Source organism: Schistocerca americana, chromosome X (assembly GCF_021461395.2).
Source record: "Schistocerca americana isolate TAMUIC-IGC-003095 chromosome X, iqSchAmer2.1, whole genome shotgun sequence".
NCBI classification, from domain to species: Eukaryota; Metazoa; Arthropoda; class Insecta; order Orthoptera; family Acrididae; genus Schistocerca; species Schistocerca americana.
The window spans coordinates 248,822,216-248,845,516 of NC_060130.1; the positions used below are offsets into that span (position 1 = coordinate 248,822,216).

The 23,301-nt window shown below is 44.6% G+C and overlaps 1 protein-coding gene and 1 non-coding gene across 2 annotated transcripts in view; one reads left to right on the plus strand and one right to left on the minus strand.

Annotated features, from left to right (window-relative positions):
* The window catches only part of LOC124555943 (dystrophin-like), a 1,045,948-nt gene that overhangs the window by 24,376 nt on the left and 998,271 nt on the right, over positions 1–23,301 (plus strand). The window lies entirely within an intron of this gene.
* Positions 7,903–7,977, minus strand: Trnas-cga. The gene has a single exon. It is a non-coding gene; the product is annotated as a tRNA-Ser (tRNA).

The following is a 23,301-nucleotide window of genomic DNA, read 5'->3' on the forward strand; positions in this document are numbered from 1 at the left end:
GAATCAGAATATTCAATGTAATTCGCCTCCAAAAGAGTTGTATCACTGAATATTTTGTTCGTGCAAATCGGCTATTCATGCACAAAAAAAAAAAAAATTATGCCAGCAGTTCCATTCGACTAGGTGAAAAGAGATTATAAATTTCATGGACGACTCAAAATTTATTTGACGCGAAAAAGTTACATACTTTACCACGTGTATGAAAACAGGTGTTCCACCTGACCGAGAGAAGTGGCGCAGGGGTAAGACACTGTCCTCGTGTTCTGGAGGTCGGCTGTTCAAGTCCCCGTCCGGCCATCCAGATTTATGTTTTACTCGATTTCCATAAATTGCTTAAGGTCACTTCCAGCATACAGTGACACACATAATTATTCGGACACTTCGGACTCTCATTAATAACTAGCCTTTGCGACACACTGGCTCTACGATTTGAAGAAAATATGGTACACGTAAAGTAGTTGTTAATATGCCTGTTCACAGAGTCATCGCCACGGTAAAATGTTTACGTTTGGACACCAGTGACCCTGGAACCTCGGACACTGTTGATGTGCGTCAACAAAGTTATTCTGACACACTCAGTTGTCCTCCAGAGGTTGTGTGTAGAGGAGCCACGAAGTGAGCATGTAAACATTCAGCAAGGTGGTATGCTGGATACAGCCGAAATAACGATGGGCCGCAGAGGAAGAGGGGGCACATACGAACAATAGTAGCTAGTAATTTTTCACCATGCTAAAGGCAAAAGTTGTAAAACTGCTGAAATCTTAAAAGTGAAGAACAGGACAGTTTCCGACGCAATCAGCACATTCCGGGAGGAAGACAGGATTGCCACTCCATCGCATACGGGACATTTAAGAACGTTATAAGTGCGGAAGACTGTTATATCATCAGAAAAACGGAAAATGTCTAAAGCTCACTACTGAGATTGCCAAAGACATCGGAAAAGGATTGCCAAAGACATCGGAAAAGACGTGCATTCCGAAACAATACGAAGGCTGCTCAGAACAGGTAACATTCACGGCCGTATTGCAAGACGGAAGCCTTTCATTAGTAAAATAAATCACCGAAAGAGAATACTGTATGCCAAAGAGCATCTTAGTGACGACAATATGTGGTGGAATGACATATTTGCTGACAAGAGTAAATTTACCATACACTACTGGCCATTAAAATTGCTACACCAAGAAGAAATGCAGATGATAAACGAGTACTCATTGGACAAATATATTATACTTGAACTGACATGTGATTACATTTCCACGCAATTTGGGTACATAGATCCTGAGAAATCAGTACCCAGAACAACCACCTCAGGCCGTAATAACGGCCTTCATACGCCTGGGCATTGGGTCAAACAGAGCTAGGATGGCATGTACAAGTACAGCTGCCGATGCAGCTTCAACACGATACCACAGTTCATCAAGAGTAGTGACTGGCGTATTGTGACGAGCCAGTTGCTCGGCCACCATTGACCAGACGTTTTCAATTGGTGAGAGATCTGGAGAATGTGCTGGCCAGGGCACCAGTCGAACATTTTCTGTATCCAGAAAGGCCCGTACAGGACCTGCAACATGCGGTCGTGCATTATCCTGCTGAAATGTAGGGTTTCACAGGAATCGAATGAAGGGTAGAGCCACGGGTTGAAACACATCTGAAATGTAACGTCCACTGTTCAAAGTACCGTCATTGCGAACAAGAGGTGACTTAGACGTGTAAGCAATGGTACCCCATACCATCACGCCGGCTGATACGCCAGTATGGCGATGACGAATACACGCTTCCAATCTGCGTTCACCGCGATGTCGCCAAACACGGATGCGACCATCATGATGCTGTAAACAGAACCTGGATTCATCCGAAAAAATGACGTTTTGCCATTCGTGTACCCAGGTTCTTCGTTGAGTACACCATCGCAGGCGCTCCTGTCTGTGATGCAGCGCCAAGGGTAACCGCAGCCATGGTCTCCGAGCTGATAGTCCATGCTGCTGCAAACGTCGTCGAACGGTTCGTGCAGATGGTTGTCTTGCAAGCGTCGCCATCTGTTGACTCAGGGATGGAGACGTGGCTGTACGACCCGTTACAGCCATGCGGATAAGATGCCTGTCATCTCGACTGCCAGTGATATGAGGCCGCTGGGATCCAGTACGGCGTTACGTATTACCCTCCTGAACCCACCGATTCCATATTCTGCTAACAGTCACTGGATCTCGACCAACGCGAGCAGCAATGTCGCGATACGCTAAACCGCAATCGCGATAGGCTACAATCCGACGTTTATCAAAGTCGGATACGTGATGGTACGCATTTATCCTCCTTACACGAGGCATCACACGCCCGGGTTCCTGGGTTCGATTCCCGCCGGGGTCAGGGATTTTCTCTGCCTCGTGATGGCTGGGTGTTGTGTGATGTCCTTAGGTTAGTTAGGTTTAAGTAGTTCTAAGTTCTAGGGGACTGATGACCATAGATGTTAAGTCCCATAGTGCTCAGAACCGTTTGAACGAGGCATCACAACAACGTTTCACCAGGTTACGCCGGTCAACTGCTGTTTGTGTATGAGAAATCGGTTGGAAACTTTCCTCATGTCAGTACGTTGTAGGTGTCGCCACCTGCGCCAACCTTGTGTGGGTGCTCTGAAAAGCTAATCATTTGCATATCACAGCATCCTCTTCCTGTCGGTTAAATTTCGCGTCTGTAGCACGTCATCTTCGTGGTGTAGCAATTTCAGCGGCCAATAGTGTATTTCAGTCTGATGGGCGACCTAATGTTGAGATTCAAGAGGAAAAATCTCGAAGCTACTGTGAAGAATGGCGGTGGACATGTAATGGCGTGGGGATGCATGTGGCGAATGGAGTTGGTGAACTGGTTTTTATTGAAGATAAAATGGACCTATTTCGCTACTTCTGAATACTGAGGAACAATTTGCAAAAGGGTGCCGAAAACCTGAGGATTGGCGAACATTTTATGTTTTATCAAGATGACGTCTCGAAACATACGGCCTGGAGTGTGAGTATATGGCTATTGTTTAACTGTTCAAAGATGATGCATTCACCTCTGTCACCAGACTTGAATGTGATTGAGAATCTTTCGAACAAACTTGATAAGGAAATAAGGAAAACTCCAGTCACATCTAGAGAACAGCTGAAAAACAGACTGCAAGAAGACTGGCAGAAAATATCTCTCGAGTACACCCGGAAATTATTGGAGGGCATTCCAAATCGTCTCGGTGAAGTAATTAAGATAAAAGGAATGCGTAGCAGGTACTCAACTTTTGGACAGAAAGATGTCCAAATAAGTTTGTGCAATATAGGTTTTGTTTTTTGATTATGTTTGTTAATTCTTATGTTTCTATTTGCAGTGTTCTGTAAACTTACTGTCCGCCTGCTTAGCTGAGTGGTAACTTGTTTGCCTCCGATGCCCGGGTTCGATTTCCGGCCGGGTTGGAGATCTTTTTATTTTATTTTTTCCTCCCGTAGACTTGGAGTTGCGTTGTCCTCATCATCATCTCATCGCCACCGACTCGCAAATCGCCCAATTTGGCGTCACCTGAAGTAAGACTCACAAGTCGGCGGCTGAACTGCCCCTGTTGGGGACTCCCGATCAACAGTGCCATACGATCATTACGTCATTCATTTCGAAGCACGGTGGGCATTTAGTTTTTACATTCCTTGCAGGAACTTGTATTTACTTTATACCAATCCTTTACTATCAGTAGAATGAAGGGAAATTCAATGCATCATGTTTGTCCGAATAATTATGAGTGAGTGCCATCGAAAGAGCACGGCTATTCCCCTTCCATCCACAATACGAGCTTTTGCTCCGTCTCTAACGACCTTGCCGTCGATGGAGAGTTATGTCCTAATCTCCCTACGCTTCTTGCTTGCTTTCTACCTGCAATGAGTTGCTAAATGTGTTACCCGTACCCGTGTCCATCGTAAGTGAAAAGTCGTTGCGTTATATTGTAGCAATAGCAAAATGGGTTGCTTGGAATTCTTTTTCGTTCATCCCTTTTTGTTGGATAAAATGACCCGGACTCGTTGGCAGATGCTGGTGGTATGTGGCTGGTGCCGCACGGGAGAGAAAGAGGAACAAGTTGGCGCGGAGCGGTAGAATGGCGCACCGGCTCAGCTCGGACAAATCGCTCGTGCGGATGGTGTGCGCCGGCAGCGGACAATGCGTTTTGCAGCCGGCAACTTGGCCAGACAGGTCGCGGCCCGGGAACAATACTCCCGCCGCCTGCCCGCATCCTGCGCAGCCGTGCTACAGTCGCGACCGCTAGTATTCGTACCCTGGGCTCGTAGAATTCCACATCGCTAACAAACTGTTGCGTTACTTGTATTGCCATCAATACAGGACAGTAATATCTACCTCCACTGTTCTTGAAAAACAAAGGACGTATTACAGATAATCTTAGCCTTGTATGTTTTTAGTCATTTTTGAGATCATTTCTCCCAGAGTACAGCGGTGTTTTTTTATATTTTAAAAATGAACATGGACAGCCACAACGGCAAGCAACTTTTTTTTAATGAGGTTGTCAGTTGTAATGGATGAACACTTAACGTTCTTGGAGTCGTAACGCTTGCTCCGTTCACAGCCACCGTCTACAATCAGTGTGTGAGTTCTGAAGATGGTGTAAGACAGACCGAAACCGGTAACCTCATAAAAAAAAGTTTCTTGCGGTTGTCATTGTTCTTGTTCACTTCTTTTGTATCTTTTTATCCATTGGTCCGCAGCTCGTGGTCTCGCGGTAGCGTTCTCGCTTCCCGAGCACGGGGTCCCGGGTTCGATTCTCGGCGGGGTCAGGAATTTGCATCTGCCTCGAGATGACTGGGTGTTGCTGTGTCGTCGTCATCACCATCATCATCATTATGATCATTCATTCCCATTACGGTCGGAGGAAGGCAATGGCAAACCACCTCCGCAAAGACCTTGCCTCGTATGGCGGTGCGAGTCTCCCGGACTGAAGGGCCTAGAACCGCAGCCGGCCGCTGTGACCGAGCGGCCCTAGGCGCTTCAGTCCGGAACCGCGCTGGTGCTGCGGTCGCAGGTTCGAATCCTGCCTCGGGCATGGATGTGTGTGATGTCCTTAGGTTAGTTAGGTTTAAGTAGTTCTAAGTTCTAGGGGACTGATGACCTCGGATGTTAAGTCCCATAGTGCTCAGAGCCATTTGAACCTATAACCGCACGGTCACAGCGGTCGGCCGTCCCATTACTGTTCGATTGGATTCACGTCGGGCGATCTGGGTGACCAAATCATTTGCTCGAATTCTGCAGAATGTTCTTCAAACCAGTCGCCAACACTTGTGGCCCGGTGACATTACGCACTATTGTTTTGGAACATGAAGTCCATGAATGGTTGGAGATGGTCTACAAGTAGCCGAACATAACCATTTCCAGTCAGTGATCGACCAGCGGACCCAGTCCGTTCCATGTAAACACAGCCTGCCTGCCCCACTGTAGGACCACCACCAGCTTGCACACTGCCTTGTTGACAGCTTCACTCCATGGCATCGTGGGGTCTGCACCAAACTCTAAAAAAAATGGTTCAAATGGCTCTGAGCACTATGGGACTCAACTGCTGAGGTCATTAGTCCCCTAGAACTTAGAACTAGTTAAACCTAACTAACCTAAGGACATCACAAACATCCATGCCCGAGGCAGGATTCGAACCTGCGACCGTAGCGGTCTTGCGGTTCCAGACTGCAGCGCCTTTAACCGCACGGCCACTTCGGCCGGCCCAAACTCTAAACCTGCCATCAGCTCTTACCAGGACTCGTCTGACCAGACCACGGTTTTTCTGTCGTTTAGGGTCCAACAGATATGGCCACGAGCTCAGGAGAAGCGCTGCAGGCGATGTCGTGCTGTTACCAAAGGCACTTGCGTCGGTCGTCTACTGCCATAGTCCATTAACGCCAAATTTCGCGGCTCCGCCCTAACGGATACGTACGTCGTATGTCCCACATTGATTTCTGCCGTTATTTCACTCAGTGTTGCCTGACTGTTAGCCGTGACAACTCTAAGCAATCGCAACTGCTCTCGGTCGCTAAATGAAGGCCGTCGGCCACTGGGTTGTCCGTGGTGAGAGGTAATGCCTGGAATTTAGTATTCGTGGCACGCTCTTGACACTGTGGATCTCGGAATATTGACTTCCCTAATGATTTCCGAAATGAAATGTCCCAAGTGTCTAGTTCCAGCTACCATTCCGCGTTCAAAGTCTGTTAACTCCCGTCCTGCGGCCATCATCACGCCGGAAACTTGGTCGCATGAATTACCTGAGTACAAATGACAGCTCCATCAATGGACTACCCTTTTATACCTTGTCTGAGCGACACTGCCGTCCCCTATATATGTGCATTTCGTTAGCCCATGACTTCTGTCCTCTCAGCGTACATTTTGTTGCAGTTTATTGGTTGTGCAGAAAGCTACGCTTATATCAGAAACACGTCATTGCATTCATCCCACAATCAGGCTCTTGTGCAGTGCCTTTCCTCCACAGTTTCTGGCACCTAGTTTCGTGGTTCATGACGGCGATGTTCGATTATTTATATAGAATGAGGTAACGGAGTGGTGAAGTTATTGGACTAACACTCGAGGGGGAGGGGTCAGATTTCCGGTCCGCCATCCAGGTCTAGGGTTCCTGTGGTTTCCCTAAATTACTTAAGGGGATTGCCAGAAAAATGCCTTTTTAACTGCGGTGACCGATTTCCTGCCCCATCCTTACCGAAACAGTGTTCCACGAATCATGACCTCGCCGTGGATGGAAGTTAAACCAGTATCTCCTTTTCTTATATTTTTCGAGCATTTGTTTGCTCTCAGTTCGTCTGTGGCGAATGAAAATAATTGATACGTCTTGCTGTTATTGCAAGTTTACGTCCTTTACTGGCAGTGTGCTCTGTAAGCTGTTTCATAAAATCGCTGTCGTTTCCGTGAACATAATGTAAATGTGACCGGCCGGTGTGGCCGAGCGGTTCTAGGCGCTTCAGTCTGGAACCACGCGACCGCTACGGTCGCAGGTTTGAATCCTGCCTGGGGCATGGATGTGTGTGATGTCCTTAGGTTAGTTAAGTTCAAGTAGTTCTAATTCTAGGGGACTGATGATCTCAGATGTTAAGTCCCATAGTGCTTAGATCCATTTGAATTTTTGTAAAATGTGCCGAATCTCTGTTTAGAAGGAAGAACGCGTGAAGTCCTTAATCTTGCCGCAATAAAATAAGTTGTTATCCAGTAGTAAAGCGTGATTTCAGAGACTTCTAAAAATTGTCCGCGTTCACATTGTTTTGATCAGTAATACCGGAAAGCAGACAGGAGGGAGGCAGCGCAGATGTCAGCTCTGGGCTGACAACTGCGGGGGTCGTGGCTCGAATTCCGATATTACGCGGTTGCTACGGTTTACCTGCGGTGTACTCAAGTAAGACCAGGCAAGGAGCAGCGTATTTCTTTGAATAACTCGTATCGTGCACCGGTTAGCCACTAAAACCAAAGAGGAAAAACGGCTATTTTAACACCTCTGCCCGTGACGTGGCGGTAGATGTAGCTACAGCGCCGGCGGGTCTGCGGCCATCAGTATATCGTATTCACACCGGTCCCTGTGTTGACGAAGCACGGCAGGGATCGGATTATCTTCCTGGGCGATCAGGTGACGCTAATTCCGTCACACAACGTGAAAGTTTCTGTTCGTTTTCGTCGGAGAACATGCAGTTTCCGTGTCCATTGTCTTTTAAGTGCTTACATATTTCCGTGTGAGTCCATTGGCTTCACTGTAGTTGAAATTTCAGAACACAGCTACAATAATAAATCAAACGTCGTGTAACCAGTGTTTATTAACCATCCTGCACATTTCCAGAATGAGATTTTCACTCTGTAGCGGAGTGTGCGCTGATATGAAACTTCCTGGCAGATTAATACTGTGTGCCGGGCCGAGACTCGAACTCGGGACCTTTGCCTTTCGCGGGCAAGTGCTCTACCAACTGAGCTACCCAAGCACAACTCACGCCCCGTCCTCACAGATTTACTTCCGCCAGTACCTCGTCTCCTACCTTCCAAACTTTACAGAAGCCCTCTTGCGAACCTTGCAGAACTGTTGTTGTTGTTGTTGTTGTCGTTGTTGTGGTCTTCAGTCCTGAGACTGGTTTGATGCAGCTATCCATGCTACTCTATCCTGTGCAAGCTTCTTCATCTCCCAGTACCTGCTGCAACCTACGTCCTTCTGAACCTGTTTAGTGTATTCATCTCTTGGTCTCCCTCTACGATTTTTACCCTCCACGCTGCCCTCCAATACTAAATTGGTGATCCCTTGATGCCTGAGAACATGTCCTACCAACCGATCCCTTCTTTTTGTCAAGTTGTGCCACAAGCTCCTCTTCTCCCCAATTCTATTCCATACCTCCTCATTAGTTATGTGATCAACCCATCTAATCTTCAGCATTCTTCTGTAGCACCACATTTCGAAAGCTTCTATTCTCTTCTTGTCTAAGCTATTTATCGTCCATGTTTCACTTCAAAAATGGCTCTGAGTACTATGCGACTTAACATTTGAGGTCATCAGTCCCCTAGAACTTAGAACTACTTAAACCTAACTAACCTAATGACATCACACACATCCATCCCCGAGCAGGATTCGAACCTGCGACCGTAGCGGTCGCGCGTTTCCAGACTGCAGCGCCTAGAACCGCTCGGCCACAGCGGCCGGCCGTTTCACTTCCATACATGGCTACACTCCATACAAATACTTTCAGAAACGACTTCCTGACACTTAAATCTGTACTCGTTGTTAACAAATTTCTCTTCTTAAGAAACGCTTTCGTTGCCATTGCCAGTCTACATTTTATATCCTCTCTACTTCGACCATCATCTGTTATTTTGCTCCCCAAATAGCAAAACTCCTTTACTACTTTAAGTGTCTCATTGCCTGATGTAATTCCCTCAGCATCAGCAGACTTAATTCGACTACATTCCATTATCCTCGTTTTGCTTCTGTTGATGTTCATCTTATACCCTCCTTTCAAGACACTGTCCATTCCGTTCAACTGCTCTTCCAAGTCCTTTGCTGTCTCTGACAGAATTACAATGTCATCGGCGAACCTCAAAGTTTTGATTTCTTCTCCATGGATTTTAATACCTACTCCGAACTTTTATTTTGTTTCCTTTATTGCTTGCTCAATGTACAGATTGAATAACATCGGGGAGAGGCTACAACCCTGTCTCACTCCCTTCCCAACCACTGCTTCCCTTTCATACCCCTCGACTCTTATAACTGCCATCTGCTTTCTGTACAAGTTGTAAATAGCCTTTAGCACTCCTGAAAGAAAGGATATTGCGGAGGCATGGCTTAGCCGCAGCCTGGGCGATGTTTCCAGAATGAGATTTTCACTCTGCAGTGGAGTGTGCGCTGATATGAAACTTCGTGGCAGATTAAAACTTTGTGCCGGACCGAGACTCGAACTCGGGACCCTTGCCAATCGCGAGCAAGTGCTCTACCAACTGAGCTACCCAAGCACGACTCACGCCCCGTCCTCACAGCTATACTTCCGCCAAAAGTAAGTAAGCAAAGCTGTGAGGACGGGGCGTGAGTCGTGCTTGGATTGCTCAGTTGGTAGAGCACTTGCTCGCGAAAGGCAAAGGTCCCGAGTTCGAGTCTCGGTCCGGCACACAGTTTTAATCTGGCAGGAAGTTTCATCCTGCACGTGTTATTGCTGGATTTTCTGCAGAGCAAAACATTTCCATAGTGAGTTTATTATAAAAATGGTATTCGCACGAATATTTTGGCAGTACGCTGCTGTGTTAGTGTCCCCATACGCTGTTCATACATTTTTGTATGTCGTATACACTAGTTTGAAGCGCTGATCGTGCAAGTGAGGTTACAAGGCGAACCATTGTCGCCTGTGTGTGAGCACGGCCTATTTTGGACGTCAACGGGCAATAACCACTCACATACGGCAGGTGCAGCACTAGCAGTGGAGGACATGTTGTAATGGTACTAGAATTACGTAACCATTACGGCACCTCAACTTAACCTCTCGATACCAGCAATATTCTACTGTTTTTCTGTAAAGTAGTTAACATACTCCCGAGACAACATTCAGATTTGATTTCATTAATGTAGAGGTACTTTGATACATCGATATGTTTATGTTGCAATGATATTATTCTCATGTGTATTCTTTCTTCTGTCACTATGATCTTTGACGTTTTTTGTAACTCTGATTTTTGGCGCGTAAGCGGTTATTAGTTTTGTTTTGTTAGAGTGTCGGACCTTGAGAAAGTCAAGTCTTGGACGTCATGTCGGAAAGACGCATATTGTAGTCAGCTTTTAAAATGTGAACTTTAACAGTGAGAAAGATGTTTTGAAGTATGTTTTGTATTGTGAAGTGATGTTTCGTGTGTTACGTGATATTGCAAAAAAAGCAAAAAAAGGAAGTGTAACTTAAATTCGGAGTGCTGATTATTTTTTTACATCACCATTGTGCTAGCTTTCAAAGGTTTAATCTTCAAGAATGGTTTGCGAAACATATCTATAAAACTTTTGAATATAGCAGAACAAAACCTAGGCCTCGCTGCATCCGAGCTTGGAATCATCACCACCTAGATTTTCGACGATTGAGCCATGATTTTACAACGAGACCAGCGTGTCAAGCACGAAAAGATGAGTGCCTAGTTTATTTATTATTATATGAAATGACTTTATTAACTGTGCTCTAATGACACCTGCCACATAATAACTTTGTTGTTGCCCTAAAATGCAGTATTTAGCAGCGTAAGCAACACCACAATCATTATTATATTTTGACCTTTGTTGTGGTAGGGTCGTTAGAATGTAAACAGTGTCGAGAGGGCGGGGGGGGGGGGGGGGCACGGGAAACAGTGCAGTCGCCGTCGTAATGCGCATACGGAGCGATTTATTTGACGTCCAAAAGGGCATAATCATTGGCTTACCGGCCAAAGGTGGAAGCATTTCCGAAACGGCTATGTTTGTAAATTGTTCGGCTGCCGTCTTAGTTAAAGTGTATCGTGCATGGCAAAATGATGCTATCCAAAACCAGCGCCGAGGCAGCTATGGTGCCGTACGTGACAGGGATGAACGACAGCTGTGGAGATTTGTACTGGCTAATAGACATGTAACTGTTGAGCAACAGACGGCCCGGATGAATCGAGGATCTACCAACAATGTCTCCTCGACGACTGTTCAGCGAACTCCGTATGGGTCTCTACAGCAGGCGCCTGGTTCCTGCGTTCATGCTGAATGCCGTTCATTGACGACGAAGACTGGAGTTTGCACGCGCAACTGGTCGTTCACTGGAGTGGCGACAGACGGCCTTTACAAATGAATCACATTTGTACTTTATCACTGTACGTACGTTGTCACGGGCTATAGAATTCTATTAACGATAATGCGTCGTTCCATTTTACAAAGAAACTATGGCTAATTTGATAAACTATACTGGAGAAGGAAATCGGTTGTGCCTCTGGACCTGATGGGATACCAGTTCGATTTTACACAGAGTACGCCAAGGAACTTGCCCCCCTTCTTGCAGCGGTGTACCGTAGGTCTGTAGAAGAGCGTAGCGTTCCAAAGGATTGGAAAAGGGCACAGGTCATCCCCGTTTTCAAGAAGGGACGTCGAACAGATGAGCAGAACTATAGACCTATATCTCTAACGTCGATCAGTTGTAGAATTTTGGAACACGTATTATGTTCCAGTATAATGACTTTTCTGGAGACTAGAAATCTACTCTGTAGGAATCAGCATGGGTTTCGAAAAAGACGATCGTGTGAAACCAAGCTCGCGCTATTCGTCCACGAGACTCAGAGGGCCGTAGACACGGGTTCACAGGTAGATGCCGTGTTTCTTGACTTCCGCAAGGAGCTCGATACAGTTTCCCACAGTCGTTTAATGAACAAAGTAAGAGCATATGGACTATCAGACCAATTGTGTGAATGGATTGAAGAGTTCCTAGATAACAGATCGCAGCGTGTCATTCTCAATGGAGAGAAGTCTTCCGAAGTAAGAGTGATTTCAGGTGTGCCGCAGGGGAGTGTCATAGGACCGTTGCTATTCACAATGTACATAAATGACATTGTGGATGACATCGGAAGTTCACTGAGGCTTTTTGCGGATGATACTGTGGTATATCGAGAGGTTGTAACAATGGAAAATTGTACTGAAATGCAGGAGGATCTGCAGCGAATTGACGCATGGTACAGGGAATGGCAATTGAATCTCAATGTAGACAAGTGTAATGTGCTGGGAATACATAGAAAGATAGATCACTTATCATTTAGCTACAATATAGCAGGTCAGGAAATGGAAGCAGTCAATTCCATAAATTATCTGGGAGTACGCATTAGGAGTGATTTAAAATGGAATGATCATATAAAGTTGATCGTCGGTAAAGCAGATGCCAGACTGACATTCACTAGAATAATCCTAAGGAAATGCAATCCGAAAACAAAGGGAGTAGGTTACAGTACGCTTGTTCGCCCACTGCTTGAATACTGCTCAGCAGTGTGCGATCCGTACCAGATAGGGTTGATCGAAGAGATAGAGAAGATCCAACGGAGAGCAGCGCGCTTCGTTACAGGATCATTTAGTAATCGCGAAAGCGTTACGGAGATGATAAACTCCAGTGGAAGACTCTGCAGGAGAGACGCTCAGTAGCTCGGTACGGGCTTTTGTTGAAGTTTCGAGAACATACCTTCACCGAGGAGTCAAGCAGTATATTGCTCCCTCCTACGTATATCTCGCGAAAAGACCATGAGGATAATATCAGAGAGATTAGAGCCCACACAGAGGCATACCGACAATCCTTCTCTCCACGACGAATACGAGACTGGAATAGAAGGGAGAACCAAAGAGGTACTTAAGGTACCCTTCGCCACACACCGTCAGGTGGCTTGCGGAGTATGGATGTAGATGTAGATTATTCGAGGAATAATCACAATTTTCGACAAAGTGTTCAGGGAATACCTAAATGAGTGTAATCAGGTGTGAATTTGACCTCGTCCTCTGTGAAAGTGTGCTTAGATCCTTAATACCGTGTACGTGTAGGGAGTAGTAATAAATTTTATGTTGAAGTTATACCGTCTAGAGGAAGTGATGAGAACGACGAGCAAAGTAACATAATAACGGAAACCGCATGAGAGTAATTGGCAGTAAAGTGTAGAAGCGGGAGTAGCAGGAAAGAAAAGCTTTATTCGAAGAGAAAGGTAGACGAGGGCATGTAGCAGGATTGATGAAGGTAGGTGAGGATGCAAAGTGCTTTTCTGCGACCAGCTGTAGTCAACAGCGGCGCTTGGGCTCGTTACGGCGTAGGCGGTTAGCGCTCCCAAGAGGGCTCGTTAGCGGCGCCACACTCCAATTGTTATCGGCAAATAATTTCTGACGTCCATTAAAGCCTAGCGGGAGATTTGTGCTGTCTTTAGAAGAGCCGAAAAAGCCAACAGTTTCCAGGCGTTCCAACCTTCTGCGGCCCAAAGATAAACGAGGCATTGGCAAAAACGCAATTATAACCACATTCGCTGCCATGCTGACGTAGACCTTACACGGATCCTCAAAAAACATTAGACAGATGATAGAATAATTTGTGTCGTGGTGAAATGACATGGTGCACTGATCTGTCCGAGCCATTCGTAAGAGCTAGGCTGTGTTAGCTATGATTTACGATAGGGGAAAATGTATTGGTGCTTCAGGGAAGAACCCTTCCATCTGCGAAGATGTGCAGACATCAACATGCCACGCATCACAAGTGTAGCGGGAATATTGCGTTGGAAGAGTTATGACAACCCACCGTGGGCAGTGTCTATCAGTAGACTAACGCCGCTCCCTAATTGTAATCAACGACGACCTGCAAGAACTGAGCGAAGCAAGATACAAGACACACGCTCATGGAATTTCAGACGATGATCTCCGATATTCTTCACACACTTTGCTAATCTTGTTTTCCAATTCTAATGTTATTTTTTCATTCCTTCCTGTTCTGTTATGTACCCAATTCGCAATCTCATTGCAATCGTTATTTTCACTACAGTCAGCTTATCAGCCATATACTACAGGCTTTCCGTTTCTTGATTTATGATGACAGGACTACTCTTTTTTGAAACTTGTGGGTTAGATTTTCTGGCATTTTTTCAGATAACTCACTGGACAACGATTTTTTGTCAGTTTCTCCATGCTGTGTTCCGTTTTTAAAGTCGTTTCAAACAACTTTCTTGATATGTTAGCCATATCATCATAATAGGCATTTCACCTGCATCCAGGTCGTAATTTGCCTAAAATCTGAGTGCCTGTCTGATGACATTAAATGAGTTGTTTTACTTTCGTTCTTGGTTTTCATTATCAGTTTCCAGCTCAGTTGCTGTAATTGTTCCAGAATGCTGCTACAGTCGCAAAGAATCATTATTCTGTTCCATAGCTAGTTGCCAGACATAGCTGCTTCTTTTATTACCATTATTTCTGTAACGTATGCAAGTAGTGCAGTTATGAAAATTATTCCTCCTTTCTGCAACGCAGAGCACTAATATGCGCAACCACTCCCTCGTATGTTGTAGATACATTACATAAAGTCAGCAAAACATGCTCACCTCTTTCAGGTAATTATCACACCGTTACTAACGTTTATCTGTTGAATGGAACTGGCTGGTTCATAAAAGTCGAATGGATAACACAGTGTTGTTTTTGGAGAAAAGAACATTCCGTTTACGGAAACGGTGATTGACTTATTGAAAGTCCAATTTTTTATTTTTGATACGACTTTTTTATGATGCAGTTATAACCGCTTTCGGTCTTCAGAGGCCATATTCAGATGCTACAACAGAACAGAAAAGTTTAAATAAAGACATGAAGCAAGTGCAGTTATTTTCACCCCGTCTGCTTATGAGCTTAGTGAAGTGCTATTAACATGCATATCGTTCATAACTATAAGCGGCGTTTGAAGAACAAGTATTCATGCATTGTCGATTAAACATAAAATCAGAAATCAGGGAATTATATACATATACCCAAGTGCACTTACTTCCCCACTCCTTGCGCTAGATGCGCACGTCTACAAGACAATCTTCAATCCATAAAATATGTCACTTATTACAATAATCTTCCATCAAATATAAAAGTAGATACAGGCCCTTAAAACAGTAAAACCTATTTAGAAGAAAGTGAAGCTCCTACAATAAAAGAGACAGATTAGCAATCTCTGTGGTCTCTTCTAAGCTCATATGCAGTGGCGTAAAAACCTAGCAGCGCCATCGGACACGGAAAAATGCACCTCACCGGTTGATACTCCGTGTGAAGGCCTCGCTTTATTCTAAATAGGTTTCACTGTTTTAACGACCTGTATTTATTTTCACACACACACACACACACACACACACACACACACACACACACACCAAAAAAAGTTTTGCATCACGCCGGTTCCGAGAGCTCCTGAAGACAGACGTTGACTGTGGATATTGTATCACAGATACAGTCCCTTTGACTGTTCAGAGATGCCACTAAAACCGCCCAAAGATGTAAACAACCATGCATGAGCAGCGCCTTTTAGACGGAGGGGGTCCGACAGACTATCAGTTCCAGTCATTCCATCCCGAAGGAGGTACACGGCTCGTGTTGCCTGCAATTCAACCATGCGTAGGCGGTCAATACAGCAGTTCGAGCGCATCCGCATAGTTACTTTGTGCCAGGAATGGCTCTCAGCAAGGAGTGAACCAAAGCGATGTTGTTCGGACATGGAGGAGATACAGAGAGACAGGAACTGTCGCTGACATGCCTCGCTCAGGACACCCAAGGGCTACTGCTGCAGTGGATGACCGCTACCTACGGATTATGGCTCGGAGGAACCCTAACAGCAACGCCACCATGTTGAATAATGGTTTTCGTGCAGCCACATGACGTCGTGTTACGACACTAACTGTGCGCAATAGGCTGCATGATGCTCCCGACGTCGATGGCACTTTGCAACCACGACACCATGCAGCGCTTTACGGATGGGCCCAACAACATGCCGTATGGACCGTTCAGGATTGGCATCACGTTCTCTTCACCGATGACTTTCCCATATGCCTTAAACCAGACAATCGTCGGAGACGTGTTTGGAGGTAACCCGGTCAGGCTGAACGCCTTTGACACACTGTCCAGCGAGTGCAACAAGCTGGAGGTTCCATGATGTTTTGGGGTGGCATTATGTGGGACCGTCGTACGCCGCCGGTAGTCGTGGAACGCGGCGTGACGGCTGTACAGTACGTGAATGCCATCCTCCGACCGATAGTGCAACCATATCGGCAGAATACTGGCGAAGTATTAGTCTTCATCGACGACAATTTGCGCCCCCATCGTGCACATCTTGTGAATAACTTCCTTCAGGATAACGACATCGCTCAACTAGAGTGGCCAGCATGTTCTCCAAACATGAACCCTATCGGACATACTTGGGCTGGATTGATAACGGCTGTTTATGGACGACGTGGCCCACCAGCCACTCTGAGGGATCTATGCCGAATCGCCGTTGAGGAGTGGGATAATCTGGACCAACAGTGCCTTGATGAACTTGGGGATTGTATGCCACGACAAATAAAGGCATGCATCAATGCAAGAGGACGTGCTACTGGGTATTATAGGTACCGGTGTGTACAGCAATCTGGACTACCACCTCTGAAGGTCTCGCTGTATGGTGGTACAACATGCAATGTGTGGTTTTCATGAGCAACAAAAAGGGCGGAAATGATGTTTATGTCGATCTCTATTCCAATTTTCTGTACGGGTTCCCGAACTCTCGGAACCGAGGTGATGCAAAACTTTTTTTGATGTATTTCATGAATAACTTATTGATATATTATTGTAATAATTGTCATGTTTTATGGTTTTTACGACTGATGATTGTCTTACAAAGGACGCGTGCATTTAGCGCAGAGGGTGGGTAAGGAAAAGTACACTTGGTTGTATGTATATAATTCCCACATTTCTGATTTCATCTTTAGTTGAAACTCATGAGCACTTTTTCATCGGACGCCGGCCATAGGAATGAACCATATGCATGTTAATAGCACTTTATTAAGCAGATAGGTAGACCTAGTGAAAATACTTACACTAGTTTCAGGTTTAATTTAAGCTTTTCTTTTGTCTATTGTAGCACCCGAAAATCGCCTGTTAAGGCGGAAGCTGGGTATAATTAAATTATAAAAAGTACCTTATAATGTTGTTTGTACGTCTTTGCTATACTAATATCCATAGGACGGTGCAGTTTGTGCTACTCGAGTATTGTAGTTAAAAATCTCACCGCCATTTTCGTTAACAAAGAGACAACATTCTTGCTGTGGTGTGCGACGACACTAGGCTGTTACGCGGGTAACAGACCAGATGTGCATTTCGCTGAACTGGCGTCCAGTTGAATGGGTTGTGCTCGCAAGCCACACGACAACAGATAAAACCAGGAACTCTGCTTGATGATTAATGTGAATGAACCTTAGCGATTAGAAAATTATGGTTCGTTGCTAGCACCAACAGCAAATAAAAACTTATTAAATGTTGCCTATTCTATTCTCTGGTCGAAAGTCCAAGTGAAAATTCACACGTTACACTTACGTGCGGTATCCACCGTGTTAACAGGCGGTATTATGTTGGTTCAGGGGAGTTTCTGCACTTCTTGCTCCGAGGCAAAAAAATTTATATTTTCGCTCTGGCATAAGCAGATAAGATCATTAAACGTTTATGCCTTTACCTTATTGTAGACATTGCTTCAGGTAACACTCTTAGTAGGCGGTTTAGAGTGAATGAATTTCATCTGTAGAAAATAGGATTAACAGCTAGCTGAGCATATTGTTCGTAACTGCAGGGGATGTGTGTAAATGGCATTTCTTTCTCTTAAAGTTGTGGCTCCATATGATTACATTTATCTTTGCAAGCTGTTGAAGTTTCTCACCGCTTTATAACAAGCATCGGTGATACATTTACCACGAAAGCCACTTCTCTGTTGTTCACTTCGGTGTATCCGGAAGTTATGAAGTTTCTCCGTATACAACTAATAGCTACAAATTCGTTTAGCAGGCATCCGAGCATATCTGCAGTAAATGTATATTTTACCGAAACAGTTAGTTCATTGTGTACTGTGCGCAGCATAGTCAATAAGGCGACACGTGCGCTGCCGGCGGAGCTAACACATGCTCAGCACGTGCATGCCTCATTGCTCCCACACTCCCGGGCCCAACACTTGACAACAAATCTTAAGGGGGAACAACAGGGTGACGGTCGAAAATATTGCTCAAATTCAGGATATATTTTTTTCTCCGTGCGGGAATGTAGTAGACAAATAGGATTTGTTGCAATGAACAAAGCATACATTGAAGTTTTTATTAGTATTTTTTGTTGAAAAATATTAATAGCTTCACCATGTAATTGGGATTTTCCCGAGGCACCTTTCAAAAGAGGTAGATCGACGGTTGTCGCTGTAACTCTGGTTGTGGTTATCTGAAACACCAAACTAGTCCATATAGGTGTCATTTTAATTTTAGTTCATCATACACATTTGGAAAAGAAAAACTTTTTGGTGAAATTATAGGTACTTGAAAAGATGGTAATTTTTGGAACCCTCTTTTGTGGCTAAAAAAACACTAAATATCAACATGAAAACTATCGGCTACGATGAACGAAGAGAATTCAGTTTGCTTCAAGGGAGACCAAAATTAATTAAAATCAGATTAAAATTGTAGCGTGGGCGACGACAATCAAGCCGAAAAACATGGTTTTGAGAAAAACACGTATAAAATTGGACAAGTATTTATCAAATAAAAAAAAGGGACAAAGTTTGAAACTTGCGGGGTATCATCGATGCATGCTCCATAATTGTCGCCCCGGCTAGTGGATGGCCGCTTTCTGCTGCTTTGACCAAGTAAGCCCTCATTTTCGTCCTCAAAGCCCTTTTCGTCACAGAGCGTATAGCCGCTGGCGTCTTTATCTTCACAGAATCGGCACCACGATTATGATTTGAAGGGCGTTTGCCATGTGCATTTGTGCAGTATGGCTTACATTGAATAGACATATGGCCAAATTTGAAGCGATGTTGGCCGGCCGCGGTGGTCTAGCGGTTCAGGCGCACAGTCCGGGACCGCACGACTGCTACGGCCGCAGGTTCGAATCCTGCCTCGGGCATGGATGTGTGTGACGTCCTTAGGTTAGTTAGGTTTAAGTAGTTCTAAGTTCTAGGGGACTTATGACCTCAGATGTTAAGTCCCATAGTGCTCAGAGCCATTTGAACTTTTTTTTTTTTTGAAGCGATGTTGACAATTTCGCTTCGGCTGGCTGTTACTTTTGGAGCGTATATCTAAATGAGACTATTCAAACTTTCGTTCACATTTTAAGTAAAAACGCCCAAACAACGCTGTAGAAAATAAGATTTACTGAAATCTATATAAATAGGTGTGATGGCACCGATAACGACTTGTGGCTCTTATTTAAACGCTCACAGAATCGTTACTTTGTGGAGTTCGCGCATAATATTTTGGGGAATAATTCTTCAATGTATATGCATTCGAGTTCCGTAATTAAAAAAAAATATATTCGAGGTTTTTTTCGACCGTCACCCTGCTGCCGTTCCCCCCCAGATAATATTTAATGTTTATACAGTTGGACTTCATCTTTCATTGACACGTGTCTCGTAACGTATTCAGATATTATTTAAAGGAAAAAATGCAGCATAGAAAAACTTGGAACAATAAAATTCCAAAATGGGGGTAATTAATGAGAATGTCAATAATAAGCACACAGTACAAAAATTCACTTCAGTTGACAAATCTTGAGATGGAAACAGGGACTTTCCGGTCATATCACGTTAGCGGGCTCTACACAATGGCACTCACCTGGAATTATTTGAGAAAACTAAACACCGAACTGTCAACCAGGCTGTGTACTCTTTACATGATCATCTTTCGTACTTTATTTTAGTGACAAAAAGTTACCGTAATACAATCTGACTAAAATTCTCATATCAACATCGTTGTCTAATATACGAATATGGTGTCTGTTCTTTCTGACATGTCAGAAAGAACAGACACCATATTCATATAAGTATATAGTTCTGGCAATAGCGGCCATGACCATCCTCTTCTGTGTGGATGCACACATATTACCCGAACTCTTACGGAACTTGGTAAGAATGTCTTCCACGAGTAATGAGTGTGTTGGGTAGGGACACTATGAATGTAGTGTGTGGACATAGAAGGTGAGAATGTGGGTCTTGTGGGAGGCGTACGCGAGGTAGTCCCTGCAGTCGCACTATCCTCTGTGCCCTCGGTGGCTCAGATGGATAGAGCGTCTGCCATGTAAGCAGCAGATCCCGGGTTCGAGTGCCGGTCGGGGGCGCACATTTTCACCTGTCCCCGTTGACATATATCAACGCTCGTCAGCAACTGAAGGTATTAATATTTAATTCTTCAGAATTATTAATGCGAGCGAGATGGCGCAGTGGCTAGCACACTGGACTTGCATTCGGAAGGGGTGCGGTTCAAACCCGCGTCCAGCCATCCTGATTTAGGCTTTCCGTGATTTCCCTAAATCGCTTTAGCCAAATGCCCGGATGGTTCCTTTGAAAGGGCACGTCCGTCTTACTTCCCCATTCTTCCCTAATCCAATGAGACCGATGACCTCGCTGTCTGGTCCCCTCCCCTCGAATCAACGAACCAGTTATTAATGACTTACGCTCTTGAGAGATATGGATGCTGTGTTGCTACAGCAGCTTCATGGGAGCTTCTATTTAAAGTATCCGAAATCGAGCTCTGAAAAGAACGTAATTCTCTAAACCAATTTGGTAACAAGTAGCTGTAAATTCCGTACCAGTACTAGCAGATTTATATATTCAGCCTTCTGGTCGGTACTGGTGGTGGCGTGCGAGTGGACAGATCAGTGGTCCTGGCTACGTACAACAACGGCATCTGTGAACGCACTGAATGAGCACGGGGACGTGGACCGTGGTGCGAAACTAACTTTGCCGTAATCCGGCTTAGAACCGTCTGCTTCGCAGTGGTGCATTTACAGGGCTGGAAACGCCGTCTGCGTAACTTTTTGTCCCGTAGCTGTTTCCTTAACGCTAATTGTGCAACGCTGCTGCAGCTGTACTGTCAACGCCAGATTTCTTCTCATCCTGCAGGCTCTTTTCATTGTCTTTTATTTTCAACTTGCTACGAGATGTGGGCAAGACGTCCAACTTGCAGGTATGTAAAATTCCGCAGGCTTCGCTTTTGATGGAAGAGAGCTACAAAAGACAATGAAATTAATTAAAATCTGGAGTTCCTCTCGTCGGGTGTACCCATAAAAAATGGTTCAAATGGCTCTGAGCACTATGGGACTCAACTGCTGAGGTCATTAGTCCCCTAGAACTTAGAACTAGCTAAACCTAACTAACCTAAGGACATCACAAACATCCATGCCCGAGGCAGGATTCGAACCTGCGACCGTAGCGGTCTTGCGGTTCCAGACTGCAGCGCCTTTAACCGCACGGCCACTTCGGCCGGCGGGTGTACCCATATCTCGTTTATTTTAGGACAGCTGATGTTCTTAGTAAGCTCAAACGATTCATCAGATAGTCAGGAGCTTGCTTAGTTTGTTCGCTGAGGATACTGTTGTGTACAGAAGTGTCATCACCATACGGTTGTAAGTAACTGTAAAACGACTCAGGCGTAATTCCGCTTACTGTACTGCTGTAGATAGGGATAAATAAATATAACGCTCATAAGAAAGAGATAGTACGTGGAAGCATCCGAATAAAAGACTTCTGTCTGTATAAGCCGATAGACAATTTGATTCCGCTTGTCACTTGATAGCAGTAACATCTATAAATACTTCTAAAATGCACTTTTCTGAAAAGGTTAACGATAGAACCTACCTGTAAATTGTTATGTGACTAGGCGGTACATGTGTGGCTGAACAGAAACTCCAAGTGTTGCTGTTTAGTAAACGGAAGTTCAGGCACAAAATAGTAAACTGTTCCATCGCAAATGAAGAGAGATGAAACTATTTCGCCGCGCGGAGTGGCCACCCACTGATTGTGCGGCCACTCCCGCACTTCAGTTGGAAAGACCACATATATAATATTGTGGGGAAGGCGAGCCAAAGGTTGCGTTTCATTGGCGGAACACTTAGAAGATGCAACAAGTCTACTAAAGAGACAGCTTACACTACACTCGTTCGTCCTCTGTTAGAATATTGCTGCGCGGTGTGGGATCCTTACCAGGTCGGACTGACGGAGGACATCGAAAGGGTGCAAAAAAGGGCAGCTCGTTTTGTATGATCACTTAATAAGGGAGAGAGTGTGGCAGATATGATACGCGAGTTGGGATGGAAGTCATTAAAGCAAAGACGTTTTTCGTCGCGGCGAGATCTATTTACGAAATTTCAGTCACCAACTTTCTCTTCCGAATGCGAAAATGTTTTGTTGAGCCCAACCTACATAGGTAGGAATGATCATCAAAATAAAAAAGAGAAATAAGAGCTCGAACAGAAAGGTTTGTGTGTTCGTTTTTCCCGCGCGCTGTTCGGGAGTGGAATGGTAGAGAGATAGTATAATTGTGGTACGATGAACACTCTCCCAAGCACTTAAATGTGAATTGCAGAGTAATCCTGTAGATGTAGAAGTAGAGGTTAGAGTCCTTAAGAATTTACACTCCTTTGAACATGAATCTGTTTCACGAGACGAATTCGGGTTTATTGTATGGTGCTATTTCGCTATTTTGCTTAGGCTGAGAAACACCATTGTGGGGTGTCGGGTTAAATAATCCTCTTCGCCGTTTCTACAAGAGTCTGAAAACTATTTTTGTAGTCAACCAGAAAGCGATGGAGAACATACAGACCATAATTTCTCATGTGAAAGTCCACATTCTTGTTGTACTCAGTGAAAGAACATGTTGTTATTTGCTATTTACTCAGCAGGGTAGGGAACGATGATTATAAATACAAGTTTTGAGCTCTAACTGATTAATATATTCAATAAAAGTTCACACACACATAATAATATTACTGATGATAATAGTAATAATAATAATAATAATAATAATAATAATATCCCTACCATAAACAGCATTATTAGATCAGAGGCGACCTCTGGGGTAAGTTCCAAGTATAATAGTCTATCACCTGACTTCTAATCATCAAAGTTAGTTGCTCGCCACTTCCTAGACGTTTTGTCAACATTATTGACGACACACAAAGAGTTACTACCGTGAAAACTAAGCGATCCAGCACGGTGTGCAGTCCTCGCGAGTTCACTTCTTACTTTTACCCACAACGCGTGTGGTAGCTGCCTGGCTGTGATGTCATCAGAGACGCAGCGT